General features: G+C 38.7%; 1 protein-coding gene across 2 annotated transcripts in view; it reads left to right on the top strand.

Moving 5' to 3' along the window:
- LOC133446138 (neuropilin-2-like) overlaps positions 1–20005 on the top strand; it is a 146949-nt gene that overhangs the window by 1000 nt on the left and 125944 nt on the right. The window lies entirely within an intron of this gene.

The following is a 20005-nucleotide window of genomic DNA, read 5'->3' as shown; positions in this document are numbered from 1 at the left end:
TTAAATTTACTGGACCCGCATCCTTGACTGTATGTTGAAGATTTAAAGAAATGTAACCATTCTTTATATGCAAATACAACCTAAGAAGAATAACCATTTATAACTTTTTTATATACTACGTAAATGTTTTTCAAATAATTTAAATTTTCTTCTCATAAATTATTTTTTAAACACAGAAAAAAAGAAATAATGTGGACAATACTGAGTGCCCCCTTACTTAAAAGGGTAAATTGCACCCAGGTGCAACTGATTGATTGCAGTTGGTCATCAGCAGGTTGGCAGACCTCTAGAAAAGCAGACATTTTGTCAGTTTGGTGGTCAGCAACATTCAGGTGCGCGTTAATACAATAGCAAGAAGGAAAGACATGAGCAACAGTCTAAGTGACTCATGCACTCTATCTATCTATCTATCTATATATCTATCTCTATCTATCTATCTATCTATCTATCTATCTATCTATCTATCTATCTATCTATCTATCTATCTATCTATCTATCTATCTATCTATCTATCTATCTATCTATCTATCTATCTATCTATCTATCTATCTATCTATCTATCTATCTATCTATCTGGATCTTAGCTGAGCATATTGTTTTCTTAAGATCTAGATTTTAAAGTGCAAATCTTCAATGGCTGCAAATAACCATCACGATACGCCAATAAGAACTAAACTACATTACATTATGTTTCTCCCCAGTTTTATGACCTTTGTGAACTCGTCTCCTCCGTGGCAACCGAACAATATTCCTCGACAGTTTATTTATTTGACTGTAAAAGCCTGCTGTCTGGGTGTCTTTGAAAGCATCAGCAGTTAAAGCTGGCAGGCTGGCAGCAGCTCGGAGCCGTGGCGGACACGGGGAGGTACACGGTGAGAGACACGGTGCCATCCCTCCCGGAGAGTGCATGCAGCGGGACAACCTCCATCTCTGTGTGGAAAACCTCGTGAAACGGACGCCCCGAGCTCCGCGTGTCGCACTAACCCGCGTGCAGCCGCTCGTTTAACGCGTGTTAGTGTCAGTGCTCCGCTCGCCTTTACGCACACGGAGAGTGTAAAACTGAATGTGGCGCACCGACCTCGATGTAGAGAGACATGCTGTAGGTTTCTCTTCTCTCGCTATCTATAATTTATATCTCTCCTAGTTTAACAAAACCTTAGTTAAATAAGCTATTCTGCTGCTACAGGTGTGGGAAGTTGTGAAGTGCAGAGGTGGACAGAGTACTCTCGACCCCAGTACTTGAGTAAGAGTACAAATACTACTGGTCAAAATTTACTCCGTTACAAGTAAAAGTAGCTCAGTCAAAATATTACTCGAGTAAGAGTAGAAAAGTACTTGCTTTTAAAGGTACTTAAGTATCCGAAAGTAAATGCTTTTCAATTTACTTTAAGTAAAAGTAAGAGTAAGAGTACATTTCTTATTTTCCACATCAGTAAATTACTATATTTTTTCTAAATTAATTTAAGGATCTTTTAACTCTTGTTTCTGAGAATTAACTCTTTGAAACCAGCTGCACTGATGTGCTGCTTTTAGAACCACAATGTTATATAAAACCTGCAGAAACACCAAAAACAAATCAAATGAATGGGATCATAAGAGGACAGCAGATGATGCAGAGTTTATTAACAATCATGAACTGAAACCAAATGAACCTGCACCATCCAACTAAGTCTGGATCCCCCTCAAAGACCACTGCTTTACAAAAAACTACATCTCTGCTTTCAATAACTCAATGTTGAAGTCAGTTAACTTTACAGGAAGGACATGTACCAGTACAATATAGCAATATAGAGCATAACAAACTGTCCTTTGACAAAAACAGTTTGTGTCCAATATGATTTTAGGGAAGAAGAAAAAAGAGCAGACCTGAAAGTAACGAGTACTTTTCAGCCTTCCTAGAAATTTACTCGAGTAAAAGTAAAAATATTTGTCTTGGAAATGTATTCAAGTAAGAGTAATAAGTACCAAAGAAATCTAATACTCAAGTAAAGTACAAATCCTCTGGATATGTACTTAAGTACAGTACTCAAGTAAATTTACTCCGTTACTGTCCACCACTGGTGAAGTGTCATCCAATGAAAACAGCTTCAAAAGGCAGTTGGGGGATTCCCTTTCGCACATTTCGTTGCAGAAAAGTCCCACGTGTTTTTATCATCACCATATGAGACTGACCTGACCTGGATTTAGGAGTTTTCCATTCCTCCTTTATGTGCAAAAAGAGCGGAGAATTCAACGTTGTAACTTACCTAAATTGTAAATTTTCAGAAGGCGAGATTGAAAAGTATAATTGTCGAGAACCTGGTTGTTTTCTGTGTTTGAATGATTAACAGCGCGTTTAGGAGGGCTTTTGCAGACCTCATGACTCGGATTGAGTGGCCTAGTCTGCCAAATGTTGTTTTGGAGAAACCGCTGAGCACAGAGGACGCAGTCTTTACATCACAATCACGTCTGCCGTGGGAAACAGTGGGGTGAACACTTATCTGTGGATATTAAGATTCATCTGAAAGGAAAAAAAACATTACTTGTTGTATCCACCCATCTAAAACAATCTTATTCAAACTTACACTACTATCCAACAAACGCCAATCTTTTAGTGACCTGTTCTATAAGGTACCTGTTGATATTTTGTCAATACTCTTTCAATATATATGTATGTATATTAGAATATCTGTTTACAAATAGGTGAAATCTGTGGAGGAAGTCCCTCAGGCTCCCCTCCAGATCTCCCCTCCGGCACAATGAGTACCAGCACAGCACACACTTTCTCTGCTGTAGGCTCTGAATGAAGCTTCCTCAGCGATAACATTTTAGAAGGTCTCCCCAGAGACGAGCAAGGAGAGCATGAAAAGTTTAGGGGTATATATAGAGAGAGAGAGACAGGAGGGATGAAAGAACAGATGAAGGAAGTAAGGGAGGCAGAAATGGGCAGAGGGAAGCTTCAGAAAGAAGGGAATGAAACGGAAGGAGGATTTTTAGCACAAGTGTTTGATACTGATTCTTTATTCCGTTTGATCACAGCCGCGCCTGGAAGGGAGATAAACGGATGTAATTGGCCACTCAAGACCAGCTGTCTGCTTCTATAGTGTCTCTGCTGACATGTGCAGGATGATGAAGCAGGATCAGCGTGACACGGAGTGGAAGAAGGGCTTTAGCTGTGGCATGAATGGACTGATCTATGCTTTAAATCACCCAATATTGTAAAAAGTTTAAACCAGAAAGGGGCGTCAACAAATCCACAGGTCCCTGAACTAGAGCAGGAACTTTTCACTTGCTCCATCTCTCTGCACTGCAAACACAGAATGTACAACTTTGTGAACAAGTGAAATGAGTTTTTATTTTCCAGCCTTGAGCCGTACAGCCAGGTGCTGCTTGAGCCGTGGACTCGTTTTGTAATAATTAAATGTTACATCAGCGTGGGTCATGGAGCTTTTTAATCGTCAGTTGGCCATCAATAAAACAAATCATCCATGTTGTTTGTTAACTTAATGGGGTTTTACTCCTTTCTAGCTCAGCGCATAATGAATTGGCTGCTGGCCTCTAAGGCAGTCATCCCACACCAGGGAGTTGTTAGTTTGAGATATTGCGCAGATTCTAGAAATATGACTCTAATTTAGGTTTTCTTATTATAATAAATACCTTTTGTGTATCTCTGTGTGTAAATGGCAAAGATTGGCAAGTACATGTGGAATTAAAAGTCTACTAATAAATGAACATTTAATATTAGAAGTAAAATACATTGCCGCTTTTATAAACACAAAGGGCAATTTATGACTCTGAAATTACTTTCTATGTGTTTGTGTTTTTATATGAATGTCATGTTATTTCCTGAGCTTGTATGTAGATGAGATGGTCTTTATTACACTGAATTGTCAGACGTGTTGAACTGCTGATACCAAGGGGAGAAAAAGAACAGATCTATTTAGCATGGCTTACTTACAGGAATGGTGACCTTTCCTCCTTGTACAGTATGCTGAAACAAACCAGCGTAAAAAGAGTGAGTGAGAAGCAGCAAAATAAAGAAATAGAGCAAGGAATCAGGAGATTTCACGAGCGCAAAACAGGGAGGGAGGGGAAAGGAAGCAGGAGGCAGAGAGTATTATAGGGTTTTAGTGTAACCAGAGCAGAGCAGCAGAGTGTGAAGCAGTAGCTGAGTGGAGCCACCTGCAGTAAACCAATCCAGATTTATTCCTCCGTGCTGCTGCACACAAGGGTTAGTTGTTTTGCTTTGTTTTTTTAAATGAAGCATATCTTTCAATAGATTCAAATTGTGATATACAGAAGGTAAAGATCAAAGTTAATGCCTAATGGTAAGGATTATTTTATGCACTTCAAAATAAGAGGAAAATGAGGAAAGTGCTCAAAATCACAAATTAAATCTACCAGAAGTCTTTGAGTTCCTTTTGAGAAAAATGCTCGAATCAGGGCTTTTTTTTTTTCCTGGATGTTTGATGGAAACTGAATGTGCCGATCTGTAGGAGGTGACGCCTCGACAGAGACTGCAGGTGGCAGGTGTTTTCCACCAGGTTTCAGGATTATGACGTATCCTCAGTCTTTTGGTGGCTGATGATGTGATGGCTATTGTTGTTTCTTGGTTTTGTGTGAAGGCACATACTGTATGAATAAAAGCTTCACAAGTACATTGGTAGCGCAACAGTGTTGCTGTATCACAAAAACCCAATATGAAGGCCAAAAATAATCACTTCTATTTCCAAGTGCCATTCATTCACGCCCTGAATGTTCATTTGGCGGTTTGTTTTATATCTTATGACCTTTTCCCAATTCAATTGTCCAGCAGTGTACTCTGCAGAGATTCTCCCCCGATACTCCAGCACCCTCATATCCCAACTAATTAGTGAACAGAGAAAAGACTACACCTCTGCAATGAGAGAGACTGAAGTTAGGTTTAATATGGATTTCATTATTTTACTTTCATCAGATTTTTATTGATCTTTTTTAACAATCAATAAACAATAGTAAATAAGTTTTCTTTAGAAAAGAGAGTGTTAAGATGTTCTGTTAAAGCAAGACTGCATTTCTATGGAGCTAAGTCGGTTCACTACTGACAGCAGTTCAATAGCAGTTTCTTTTTTGTAAAAATAAAACGGGGTTTTTAGACTACAAATACTCCATTTCATTTTGGTCAGTTTAAGTATACGCTGTCGACTCTGAGGTCTGTGTCAGCAGCAAAGCAGAAAGACAGTACTGTGATGAAGCAAAGTACTTCTTTATGTATCACAAGTCATATTGTCATCAGAATATTCTACAATGATTTTGTATATTTTTCCACAAAATCATGCAGCCCTGAAAGCCGTGTGTGTGTGTGTGTGTGTGTGTGTGTGTGTGTGTGTGTGTGTGTGTGTGTGTGTGTGTGTGTGTGTGTGTGTGTGTGTGTGTGTGTGTGTGTGTGTGTGTGTGTGTGTGTGTGCAAAAACAGACTAATCACAGATGAATAAAATGAATTAAAAAAAAGAAATCCCCCAAAAACCGAATGGGGTCAATACTAAGTACCCCCATGACGCAACAGCGTGTAACTCCACCTTTAGCAGCAATAACTTGAAGTAGTCACTTTTTGCTTGACTTCCCCTGTCTCTCTCTTCCTCATCATCAGAGCAATAATGAGCCATTTTTCTGTACAACATTTACAGTTTATTGAGATCTGCGGGCATGAGCACAGCGAATGCCCATCTTGGGTTGAGGTCTGCACTTTGACTGAGAAACAAAAGAATCAAAGTTTTTGAATAGTCAAAGTCCAGACTTGAACTCAGCTGAAATGCTGCGGTGGGACTGTAAGAGAGCTGTGCATAAGCAAATACCCGAAAACCTCAGTGAACTGAAGCAATTTTGTGAAGAAAAACGGGCCAAAATTCTTCCCCAATGACGTGAGCGACTGATAGTCCTACAGGAAATGACTGCTGCGAGTTTTTGCTGCTAAAGAGCGGCTGGGAGTAGCTACCTACTACATTATTTTAATTTTTATTTTTCCATTGCGTTCGTCTAAGTCGTGTTTGTATAATACTAAATTCAAAATTACGTGAATTATTATATTATATATATATATATATATATATATATATATATATATATATATATATATATATATATATATAATTATTACATTTGCGCATCACTGCAGAAAATCGCAAAAAAGGACACGCATTTTTAATTCATCTGAACATAGTAATAAAGTAATGGGGTAGTGACATCAACCACCTAGTTCATGAAGAATGAATAAACATTAAACCAATTACCCCTTGGCACATTCTCTCTCTCCATTTCTCTCAACTGTAAAAGGGAGAGGACAATTAGAGGGTCCCCCAGAACGTTCTAATTACAGTTATAATGTCATTAGTAAACTGTTGGTATTCTGGTTCCTTGGTCGGCTGTTGGTAATGACTAGAGTAATCACCGAGGATGTGGAGCGGTGTGCATGTGTGGATCGTTCTCGTACCCTAGTGAAGAAAAACATGCAAATCCTTCAAATGTGGATATATGCCTGCTCTCATTTCTCTGAAAACCAGAGAAAAATGTTTGTTTTGTGTATTTGAGTGTGTGTACAAGTGTCTCTAGTCCCTCCAGAGCAGTGCGACGGGTTGGGGTGGTTTTCTTTTCTCTTTTTCCCTTCACGCTGAATCATCCTGTTGTGTCCCCCCTTTCACAGCATTTCAGTTTGTCTTTAATTGTGCTCTCTGTTTTTTTTCTCCACACCTCCCTGACTCAGTGTTTTTTTTCTCACCCTGATTATGAAACCTCCATCACCTTCTGTTCTCCTCACTCCGACACGGTGGGAAATCTCTTTACTGTTTCAGCCGCTCTTTGTGCTTTTTTATTCTTCTGCCTTTTTTCCCCGACTTTCTCAATCTGTGTTTTCTCACACTTGTTGGAAATCCATTCACACGCCTTGTTACAGACACTCATTCACACACTTCTGACGACGTATAGCATCAAGTAGACTACTCTTCGTGTTTTTCCAGTTACTTAACACCGGATTTAGGCTCCATTGATCATTACAAAATCCTCACATAATCAGTCTTTTAGAGCATTTGGATGACGGATGACTTGGCACAGAACACATAAAAATATGTTATGTGCAAGTCAGCAATTCACTCTTTTCAATCTAAACTCTGAAGATTAGGCGCTGACTTGGTAATATAGTTTCATGGACTTTTGCTCTGGCTGCATTTAAGCCACAGGTTGTATTCAGTAAAGTTTTGTCTACTTTTTGAAGTGAACATTTGAAAGGCTTGTTTTAATTTGAGGTGACCCTGATTTGCAACTTTTTAAAATGTTTTATTGCTGTTGATTATATATCTATGAGTCTGAAGTGGCTACTGACTCACTGTGTTTGCAGGGTCTGTGACATCACAGACCCACATCAGATTAGAGTGATCCAGCCTCCTAAACTTGCTCAGAACCTCAGAAGTGGGAAGAGTGGGGCTGGAGTCTGACCCTGCCCCTTAAAACCAGTTGCTTTGAACAACGCAGTAAAGACTTTGTTTTAATCAGAGCCTCATATATATATATTTTTTTAAATAAAAGTACTAATAATGATGGGAGGAGCCTAATTTGTTTGTTGGCTGAATGAATGAGCGGTTAATTTCGATGCCCCACTGACAACTTTGAGCTGGCGAAGAGGCAATCACAGAGCCAAATCGACATTTGTCTATGCAGGTAAGTCGGTGTGGCAGAACAAACGGGTCTTAATCCTGGATTATGGTTCTGCGGTACACCACACAGAGCACACGCCACTGCCGTGACGCTGCCGTGACGCTGTCGTGAACCCTCCGGACTTCTTTGTCACTCCATTTCGCCGTGGTGCAGTACCCCCCACGAGTACTAGGGGGGGGCGATCTTTTCCTGAATGGTTTATCTGACTTTTCTGGTCACAGTGAATCAAAGAGATAAGGACAACTATTGTGCAAAAAACCAAAACAAAAAAAATCACACACACACAAAGAAAAGAGCGCTGAAAGTTCACGACTGCTTCACAAACCGGAACCGGAAATGCGTTGCTACCAAGCGAACCAATCACAGCCCTCTCGGTCTGCGACCTCTTGACGCGTAGTTACAATTCTTGGGAGGTGCGCGTCAGGCACGGCGTCAGGCACGGCCGTGGGGTGCTCATTGCAGCGCAACCTGCGGCGCACGCTCGGCATCGATTTAACGCAGTACCATAATCCAGCCTTTACCAACAACCCTGCTGTCACTCAACCTTGCTCTGATACTGGATCTCTGTTTGTGAGAGCACGTTGATGCCGCCCCTGTTTGGTTTGTGTGAACTGCCGAAGGGGAACAGGAGCTGAACAAGAAAATCTTTTTTTGTACCAGTTAGGTGTGAAAAGCACAGGAGTAATCAAGTTTGTTTAGGGAGGAGATGCAAAAGGCATCAATATTGTGGCCATCACCTCATAAATGTTCCTATTAATTGAATTAAGTCAACTGTTAGAGCAGCACTATGGACTGATTGTGTAGTCAGGGGGATACTGATAAAAAACAACTGTTTTCCTTGCAGCAACAATATCTTCAGGTGTTGGTCTTAAATGTATCCTCTGGAGTTTTTGTGTGTGCATGTGTGTGTTACATTGTCACGTACATGAGAGTGGAGAAGCTTGTTCTTGTGTCAGTACTTTTTCTCTGTTACACACTCAGCTTTTTCGTGACCGTTTTCCCCTTACTTTTTTATTTCACATCCTTTGTAGTGGTTTACACAAACACACACACACACACAGTAGTTTTCCACTGTCTTAATGTGGGGCACCTGGAAAAGACAGCCCCACCTGTTTGTGTGCGTGTATTTGTGTCTGGATGTGTGTGTGTACGTAGGCTGGATTTTCTGTCCAGTGAGCTTTTCTGAGCTGCTGACTTTCTCCTTTCAGATGATGAGAGACAGATGTTCTTGCATCAGACTCCCTCTATTACTTTCATCTTGTTCTCACTTCTCCCTCCTCTGCTCTCTCCTTCAGTCCATTCCCAGTTTTGAGTGACTAAAAGCTCCTTGGTTTTGATCCAAACAATACATTTCACTTTGTTATTTGTAGTGTTTCCCTTATTACCAGAGTTACGGAAAAAGGTTTTGACAACAAGAGCTTCTACTTTAAAGAAAACAATACCTTAAGCCTTTGTGAGTAATTTATGATGTTAGATCAACCAAAAATTCATTATCTTGGCTAAGACATTTAAAAGTCATAAATATTATTAACATTTATTTATTTGATTCTCAGCAATGTGATTCATATTATAAGAATATTTTGAGGGATATATTTTTAGACCCTACAGGGTCTAAAACTAAGAGTCACTGTTCTCTTTGGACTTCTTGCGCCAATGTTGGTTGTTATTTGACAGATTTCCTCTTAACAGGTTAGTTAAGTTATCCAGCTAACTCATTAGCTGGATAAGACACATTTCTCCTTTTCATATACCAACACTCACTAAACTGCTAATACTTTTGGTGTGGAGTTGAAAATGTGGACTTCACCATATTAGCAAAGTTCTTATAGACTCCAAAAACTAGTTGCTGCTGGGTAATAAGCATTTATTCACTATTTACTATACCAGATTATTCCTAATTAGAGTCACAAGGATCAGCTGGAGCATATCCCAGCTCTCTTCAGGTGAAAGGCAGAAGTAAACCCTGAGCAGGTTGCTATTCCATTGGATTTGTACTGTGGATAAGAAAACTGAAGTACCGTAACAGTAAGCTGGTTGGCATTAGAGGGATGAAAATCAGAAGGTAATTACTCCAACACGTCTCGACTCAAATCCCAAACTTTATTATCGATTCGTTACTTTAAGGTTTTTTAAGGGGTAATTTTAAGAATTATTACATATTTTGTAATGCTAGGCGATAGTGTTGTATTGCTTGTATGTTAAACCACTTACTGTGCACTGATGTCATCTCAACCTTTCACTGTACAACTGTGTTGTTCAGACCAGTCAGTGTGTAGTTGTAGTGTTATAAACTTGTGACACCACCCCTTGTTTTATTTAATAAATTTGAAAAAATGAATATTGATTTAGGTTAACATGACATCATTCTGCATCATTTATTTTCAAACTGAATTATACCATGAGGAAAACAGAAAATTTGGCCCAACGTTTCGACAAAGACAAAAAAAAAATCTGCATTACGAATTGACCATGAAGGTAATCATGTTTTGACGTGATCCCTCCCACGGGAGAGGGGTCTCAACGGTGCAGCACTGCAGTCCACGCGCGGATTTGGAAAAATGTCTTTCGTGAACTGCGTTTCTTGAGACTACAGTACTCACACATGGAAATGATCCAGGAACCTTCCTGCAAAGCAACTGCACCAACCACCGTAGGGTTTCAGAATAAAACAGGAACTAAACACCAAAACCGAGACAGAAAGAAGGTGGAATGATCTGGTTCCTGTGATTTTAAAGTACCGTTAGAAACAAGATCACAAAATTTGCATTTGGGTTCAACAAAGATGATTCAGGTTTAATTGTGCAAAGGGTCCATGAGGAAGTACTGTATGTGTTTGCACATGCTGGGGGACTGTGCAGAGTGTGATTCATTTCTGCATGGAGACGTTTGTGTGTGTGTTAATATGCGTGTATGTGGGGGAAACTTGCTGAATAGGTGTTATCAGGATGCAGTACTAAACACCGCGGAGAGCCATAAATAATGCAGTGACCTGTCTCATATCCTTGCTTGACTGCTTAGCACCGTTTACCAACACTTACCTCATGTGTGCGTATTTGTGTGTGTAGTCTGAATTCAGAAATGTCTCAGCCCAGCAGGGATAAGGGATGCTCAGTGGTTTGTGTTTGCACATTTGTTGAGAATATGTGGTCTTTCTGTGTCGATCTCTAATGCTGATGTGGTTCAGAAAAAAAAGCAAACATAGCAGTCAAGAGAAAGGGAGTGTTTACGTGACAAACAGATGCTGAGACAAAGAATCTGGTGGCATTTTGATGTGGTATCTTTAGCATCATGAAAGTACCAGCTCACAGCAGCAGTTTGGGGCAGAATCCAGCTTGATGCTCAACTGGAAATACTGGACAAGATGTAGAAAACGTTAAAACACAGTTGAAAGAAGACGCTCTCTCTTACCTTTTTGATTACTCTTGACTTGAACTCTATTTTTTCCCCGCTCAGCATATCTTCTGCTCTGACACACAAACGCAGGCACACACTGCGCTCCATGGCATGTTTCACTGTAGAATACAAATTAGCACTGCAATTGATTTTGTTTAGGAAGCTGTTTTTCAATTCAAAATTCAGTTTCTCAGAATCTATTAATCCCTGAAGGGAAATTAATTAATTGAAGTTATTTATTTTTTAAAGTCTTTCTTCCTTTTTTTCTTGGATAACAAAAACAAAAAATGCTACTTCACAATCTGTATACCGTCATCCATTATAGGGGCTAAACATTTAAATATGTGTATTAGGAATGGGCGATATTTTACCGTTCACGATATACCGTCAAAACAATTCCCCACGATAAGAATTTGTCATCTCGCGGTAAAAATGATAAAAATAAAAGGAAGGAAGGAAGGAAGATATGAGCCTGAAAGAAATAAAGATATGAGCTAGAAAGAAAGAAAGAAAGAAAGAAAGAAAGAAAGAAAGAAAGAAAGAAAGAAAGAAAGAAAGAAAGAAAGAAAGAAAGAAAGAAAGAAAGAAAGAAAGAAAGAAAGAAAGAAAGAAAGAAAGAAAGAAAGATATGAGCCTGAAAGAAAGAAAGATAGATATGAGCCAGAAAGAAAGAAAGAAATGTTTCTGAAATGTGGTGATAGATTTATAGTTACAAAGGTGGAGTTGAATTGGTATTTTTTTTATCGTCATTTTTATCGTTATCGGGATAAATGCCAGAAATGATCACGATAATTTTTTTAGTCCATACCGCCCATCCCTAATGTGTATATGTATAAATGTGCTTGCTTTGTACTATAGACGTGCATTTAGATGCACCTCAGCATCAAAATGAGAACATAAGCCAAGGTGGAATTGAGAAAAGTTGTAGTTCCTTGACTGATCACAAGGTTACTTCAAAAGTGAGTCAATTTCCCGTGATTAAAATGTTCAACTTTTCAGCAGTAATAAACAGATTACAACCTGGCTCAAAAAATGTTTTTTGTCTTGATGGCTAGATTTGACAGTCCTGATAGCTGTATGGGGGGTTATTTTTTTGTATCACATCAGGTAAAATTATATACAGCAATACATTCATGCACGCCAGCTGACAGTTTGCCGGGGCCCCGGACAAAATAATCTAAGATGGGCCCCCCTGCGCCCGGACCTCTCCTTCTCTCCTCTTCCTCTCTTCTCCCTCTGCTCTTCAGGTTTTTATACAAGCTAATGGACATTAACATTAGAGCTAGCCAATTAGGTTAAGTTACAAGGTTGGTAAAAGTTGGCTGCGCTGTTTCTGACCCTGCTCTACGCTGACTTTATTAATTCCAGCTTCAACGTCACCACCTTTTTAAAAAATATTTGTGCAGAGAATCTCTGAGGCCTCTATTTTCTTCTTCTCTTCTTCTCTTTTCTCTTCTTCTCTGAACACCGGACTGACCGGACATTTTGACCATTCTAATGGTTGAATTAAATGATAACATCAAATTTTGATCAGCGGCCAAACCATTTTTGTGTGGGGGGTTCTTGACCACAAGGACAATTAGGAAGAAAACAAATAACAAGCTTTTATGTAACTCAAATACTACATATTTTTTTTCCACAAATAGGTATATTTTGAAACATTTTGAAAAATGATTCCATAATTTAATGAGAATTTAAAAAAAAAAAAAAAAAAAAATAATGAGGGCCCAGTTCTGCCCCCCCCCCCTACCCTGGGCCCGGGACAACAGACCCGTTTGTCCCCCCCTATCGGCGGGCGTGCATTCATGTATTATAAGGAGCATTTTTGATTGGTGGCTGGCTTAGCCAATGGCTTGTCTTCATCATTTCCTCATCAGTCATCAATTTTAACACATAATGAGTTATGAATAAAGATCAAATAGAGCTTAATCATTCATATCTTAAAGATAATACATTTTCTTGAGCTTTTAATTGTTCTAATAAGGAGGATCAATTTTGGACTGTTTCAAGTCCAACAGATGGTCCATTGGGTGGTAATGAAATGATGCACCATGGTTCCCCGCTCCGTCAGCTGATCCATGCTGGAGAAACCGCAGAGCTGCCGGTGAACATTTTCAGTGAAATATCCTGTTTCAAATGCCGTTGCTGTTGCACAATCAGACGTAACTGCTGCGTTCAGCTGACACTAAGTTAATACAAGCTGTTTGCTCTTGGCCAAGCTTCGTCCTCAGACCTTTCTATGCCAAACAACAGCCAGACACTGCAGTGATTGCAGGCCCAATGGAGCTCTGCTAGTCTTCATTTCAGCTCTGGTAGCAGTCATTTGAGATGTTGTTTTGTATGTCGCTTAGTGATACTTGCAACGATGAGGTTTGGACAGATTTGATAAGAATGCATGTAATGTAACATTAATTAGCATCATGGCTTAGCATAAGCAAAGTGCAAAAACTTGTCGTTAAAATCATTAGGTTTTCATTCTGATGTGTTCAATGGAATAACATTTAGTGTAATTTCATCAAAGTAGCTACCCCAATAAGAGCTACCAGGCCTTCTCCATCAAAGGCTGTTGGTTCAGAGCCAGTGTCTGTTTTTTTGAAAGGGAACAACAAATAAAACTCAATTTCAGAGCCAACAAAACTGAAGGTACTTGGGTCCCAAAACCTTGCAGGGCTAAATACAAGAATTGGATATGTCAGGCGCTAGGAGGATTATTGTGATCAGCTGAGTATTTATGGATCCTGGCCAAATCTGTGCTTATAAATCCACTTTGTAGCAGCATACATAAATACCAGTCAGCATTTGAAAACACCTGTTGGCATACATAAGAGTGTTCACAAATTCCCACTTCTGTTTATGAAACTTTTATGAATCAGATTGGATATATTAAGACATAGGTATTGTGGGATACGCTAGATAATGTGACCTGTGTGGTTTGTGAAACATGGTTTTCAACAGAAATTCAGAATACAATGAAGAAATGTTCAAACAACCCAGGAAGAGCTGTATTGATACAATGATGTGGCTCTGTAGTAGCCAGAGCTGGGTAGAGTAGCCAAAAATTGTACTCAAGTAAAAGTACTGTTACTTCAGAATAATATGACTCAAGTAGAAGTAAAAAGTAGTCATCCAAATAATTACTTGAGTAAAAGTAAAAAAATACTTGGTGAAAAAACTACTCAAGTACTGAGTAACTGTTGAGTAATGTCTGATTTATTTTTTTAACACAACCATTCAAACAGATAAAAGTACAAAATAATCATCTTCAGGCAAATTAAATCAATAAAATAATAAAATAAATTAAAATTAATAAAAATAAAGTAAATTCAAGTACTTTAATAAATAATAAAAATAATAAATAATAACAATAAAAAAATAAGTATCACAAAATTTCAAGCCTTTGTACTTTTCTTTTTTGACCAGGCAGAACTAGAACAAGCCCATGAACTCATAGAAACTCTGTGTGTGTTTGAGTCTGTGTAAATGTGACAAAACATGCAAAAACAAACATTTTTCCCAAAGAATCACCCAGTGATGTCATGAGATTGACGCGTATGTGGTTAAAAGGGATAAAAGAAAAGTAACAGCTCAACGTAGCCTAATGTAGCGGAGTAAGAGTAACAGTTTCTTCTTCACAAATCTACTCAAGTAAAAGTAAAAAGTATAGTGATTCAAAACTACTCCTAAAAGTAGAAAATTTACCAAAACTTACTCAAGTAAATGTAACGGAGTAAATGTAACTCGTTACTACCAACTCTGGTAGTAGCTGTGTATATGGAGAACAAAACAAGTTCTTAAAGGTTAAGCTACCTTCACTCTATTCAGCACCAGCCCACCAGCAGCACCTGCTTCATGTTGGTTGAAAAGGGGCAGCAGTATGCATTAAAGTCCTGCAAGAGCTTATTACTCAGTTAGACTTCAGTACCAGCTGGTGCATTTACATCCCTTGCATCACCACTCTTTTCAATAAATAGGGCTAACTAAGCCGTGAGCTAAAAGTGCTGTTTGGCTGATGCTGCTGTGAGATTCCAGAGTGGTTAAGCACTATTCCAGGTGGTTCTGACTTGAAATGCATCTGACTCGCTTCCACAGTTCTTGTAACTCTACTCCTGTTTTACTGTGTGTCACCAGGGAGACTCGAAACAGATAGGAGGAGATAGACAGGACTAGTTGGTTCACATGATGAGGGGGAGCAAAGCAGAGAAAAACAGAGTGCTGATCTTTAATTGTAAGCAGACAGAGTGAGGTAGATACCAGATACAGATGCCAAAGTGTCAATCACATTGTGTGTAGAGGTGCTGAAATCTGACCTCCTCCTTAATCTTGGCTTTGCTCACTCTTATAAGTGGCATTTTTATAGCCAGGGCAAAAAAGGGGGGAGATTTTCAACATGCACTTTTAGATTTTGCTCATTATTCAATTAGTTTTGCAGATGACTTTTGATAAAGTGTTTATCCTGTGACGTACGTGTGTGTGTGTGTGTGTGTGTGTGTGTGTGTGTGTGTGTTCATGTCTGCATGTGTGACCTCTCAGAGTAGTTTTACAGTATCCCCTCTATTAATAGCTTGAAAACATGCTGTATTCTGCTGAGTAGTTTGACTTAGCTATGTCACCCTCACAGTGGCAATAGATAAAACGTCATAGCACAGATGGCTAGTGGCTCAGACCGAATTGCACAACCTCCTCATTCTCATTCTCCCCTCTTTTTTGTTTCCATTCAAGGCGGTCTCATGATGCATATTTAGTTGTGTCTGAAATATTAATAAAAACTGTCAGGAGCTTGATTGTTGTTGTTCTTTTTCCCAAAGAGAGGAAATTATTTTAGGGGTTTTAGGGAAATTATTTTTTGCCAGCCAAATATTTCCCATCATGCAGCCAGAACCACAGATGCTGTTTTCATTTGAATACCGGAGTCCTTTGTGGCTATTTGACCAAGAATGATATGTTTTTGTTTTAAAATGATTCCTTGTGTATGGTTGCTCTTAGCGCAAATGCCTGAGTCATTGAGCTCATTTTTTTGTTTTTGTCTTCGGCAGCTCTGGATCAGATCTGTACGATCTTAGGATTGGACTATTCCTCCTTCCAGAATTTCTTCTGATCTGACACATTTTGAGGATTTGTAGTGTGAACGTCTTTGTTGAGGTCCACGTCGTCATCGATTTGCTCTATATTAAGTCGTTTTTGATCTAATGATTTGCACTGAAATTAATAACACACTACAGCCTGTCGAAATTAATAAGAGGAATATTATTTATATAAAACAATTGTTTTGTCATGTTTTAATAATTGACTGATGCATTTTAAGTATTTTTTTTCTGGTTCAACTACAGTGGGGCTAACGCATATTCTGGCTCAAATAAATGCCAGAATTTCAATGTGAATATATATTTAACAAAACGACACGCTCTCACCACAGAAACAGGATCGGAGAGGGAGAGAGAGAGAGAGAGAGAGAGAGAGATGAGGACGGGTCAAGTTGACTTACTGTTTTCATGTGATACACCATGTCTGATGTGAAGCTGTGATATCCAAACTGTTGCTTGCAAAGTTTGCATTCAACTTTTTTTCCATTGTCTATTTTTAGGAAATTGCGCCACACTGCAGATGTCTCTGACATGATAGAGTTCAACAAATCACCGGACCTTGTCCTTCTACTTTATCTATCTGTCTCTAGTCAGTGGGGTGGTCTAGTCCAAAATAGCAAAAACAAGGCCCAAAGATTGACTGTTACCTGTGAAAGAGACGTGCTCTGAAAACACCCCATTTAGAACTTGGTACTTTCCTCCTGATGAAATTAAATGAAATTAAATAATCGAGCAATCGGAATTTTGGTTGAGCGGGTCGCATCGACTAACAAATCGATCAGGTGACTGGGAGATTACAGCCCTAGTTGTTACACTGCGACCTTTTTGCGAGACACATAGTGATGAATATACCTTCTGAAAAATTCAGCTGCTGTGTCATCAGACCACAAAACATTTTCCCACTAGTGTGATTAACAGGATGTTCTTTGGCAACGTTTAGATGAGCAGCATTTTTTATTTTTGGAGAGCTTATTCTGTGATGTTCTGTCATCGACACCCAGCCTCTTCACTGACTAACATATGGTAGATTCATCAACAGAGATGATTCCACGGAGGACTTCAAGCTTTTACCTGGAACTGGTTGGTTTTTTTTCGTCAGTGAGGATTCTGCATCGTGCATGTTTTTTGGAGAGCACTTCCTTCATGGCCTTCTGCCTGCTTTAGACCAGCATCACTTAATGTAATCTTTGTTATGTGCAGGAACTAACAATATAACAACAACATTTGGGACATAGCTGTTACTAGGGCTGTTCGATTTTGCCCAAAAATAAAATCTCGATTTTTTTCTCTCAAAATCCGATTTTCGATTACGATTATTTTGTGAATTGACAAAAAGGCAAATAAATGATTTCATATATACTGTTTTTTTATTGAACATTTGCCCCATTGGGCTTTAAGTGCAAACTTTGCTCTTATTAAACCAAAAATTAATGAATAAAGTGCAAAACTCTGTAAAATAAGTTGAAAAAAAGTTTTAAAAAATATAATAAAATATAAAGTTTTATCTCTGAAAAAAAAATCTGCAAATCAGCACTTGCAAACATACAGTAAGTTATATTTCCAATTAAATAAAACAGGACATTTTCTAATTAAACTAAACTGGGTCTTTGCATGCTAAATAATAATGCAACCCATGAAGGAGGTAGAGGTGTGTAATGTCAGTCATTACATTTGCTATTCACATTTGCAAGTTTTTTGCAAGGAACACGAGCCGGTCTAGTGAGAAAGTGAAGTGAAGTGAAGTGAAAAATCGATTTTACGATTTTCACGTTTTAACATCGTTCTAATTACATAATCGCGATTACGATTTAAAATCGATTAATCGAACAGCCCTAGCTGTTACTTGAAGTTTATACTGTTTAAACTGTATAAATTGTTAGGGCCATGCCATGCATATAGCAAGGATTGCATTTTGTGTATGTCGCCATGATGGTTTAACTCCCGTTTTACAGACCTTAAATAATGAGGATGCTCGGCTCACATAGATGGTCTGCACAGTCCATCAAAAAGAGCAGACTGCCTTCTGGACAATTGACTCCTCAGTAGAGATACAGTAGAGATGTGTGTGTTTTGCCTCTGGGTGTCACAGATATGTATGTGTTACCCATCTATGTCGGGGTACAGCTGCGGCTGTCACTGAGCGCCATTGTTTATGACAGGACACAGACGCATGAGTGCTGACAAGTAGATCCACTCTGTGACAGTAACTGTGGCATCTGGAAGCCTGCGAGTGTGTTTGTGTGTGTGATAGTGGGTGTGTGCGTCATTCTGCGCCTCAATCAAGTCTTTGTGCATCAGGATGCTGCGATGACTTTTGACACGTTTCACACAGAGAACTACTTCGACACGTTCTTTTAGTTTCCTGTCACTGCAACACAGCTCTTATCTGTCATTCATCTCTTTTGATCCAGTTTAAGATCAAGCATGATGATGAGTTTTGAATTATTCAAGGGACTTTATATAATCCTGTGGTCAGTCTGAATAAGAAAACAACATTGATCTGTATCTGATGGTGTTCTATGTACTGCTGGGGAAAAAGGCATTACACTTTAATTTTGTTGTGTAGAATTGATTCAGAAAACTTAATCATACTTGATGATGAAAAGAAAAAAAAAGAAAAAAATGAAAAGAAAAATAGAATACAATTAGTTGGGAAGTAGGGCGTACATAGAGTTAGAGGGAGAGTCGTGTCTGTGTTGACCTGTTGGGTTTACAGCTGGGTAGGGCTGGGCGATATGGACCAAAAGTCATATCTCGATATTTTCTAGCTGAATGGCGATACTCGATATATATCTCGATATTTTTTCTGTGCCATAATTGGGGTTTCCCCCAAAGCATTATAGCATAGCATCTCTGTTAGCTTCATTTTTTTCTGAGGCAAACCCTTAAAAAAACAGTCAGTTTTAATACAAAGCCTCATGCCAAATGTCACACAGGTACCTTTTATTAACAGAGATCTGCACAATATCAAAATGTATAAAACAAATGAAATAAAAATAAACTGCCTGCATATATAGAATAAAAATGCTTCTTGAATAAAATAAAACAAATATCCCTTTCCTGCATAACAATTAAATTAAAATACACTGTAGACAGTAACAGGCAGATTTTTCCACTGAGGTTGACAGTTGTGCAAATAACAAAACATTTGTGCAAATCTCAAATAAAACATCCAAGTCAATGTGTCACAAAATAAGCTATATCAAAATCATTAAAAAAAAAAAATGTAAAAAAAAAAAAAAAAAAAATTCTTTTTTTTTTTAAATCGATATAAACGATATTGTCTCGTACCATATCGTGTTTGAAAATATATCGATATATATTAAAATCTCAATATATCGCCCAGCCCTACAGCTTGGTAACAGCTGAGCTGATAACGCCACATTCAGGTAACCCAGGTGCTCGACCGAAACTGACATTAAACAGTTCAATATCTGGAGGGTGCAGACACTTCCTTACATTAACGTGACCAGGATTAGGATCTGTTGTTAACAAGCACTGCGGTCCGTCCTCCTTTACTCGTGCTATTCTGACTGCAGTCTGTGGCTGTTTTGCCAGGTTAAGAGGCATTGGAGTCCAAATGTGTTCCTTCAGCCATTTCTCTGCAAAACACTGTACTAAATTCCTGACAGTCTGACTTTATCTTTATCAGCGCTCCATGCTCTTCTTTTTGATAGAGATATCCCATTCTTTGTGACAGTAGAGCCAGTAGAGAGTAGCTGGTTTTAGAAGTCCTGCACGTTGCTCTCTGGTTAGCTCCTGCTCTACTTCCTCAACATCTTCCCTTCAACTCTTCTGAATTTGGGCTTTTATTGGGAGCACTACCTGAGTTTTGGAAAGCTCAATAAGTTATCCTCTTACGTGGA

This window comes from Cololabis saira, chromosome 6 (assembly GCF_033807715.1).
Source record: "Cololabis saira isolate AMF1-May2022 chromosome 6, fColSai1.1, whole genome shotgun sequence".
Classification (NCBI taxonomy): Eukaryota; Metazoa; Chordata; class Actinopteri; order Beloniformes; family Belonidae; genus Cololabis; species Cololabis saira.
Note: the sequence above shows the minus strand (reverse complement) of the source record. Positions and strands in the feature narration are given on the sequence as shown.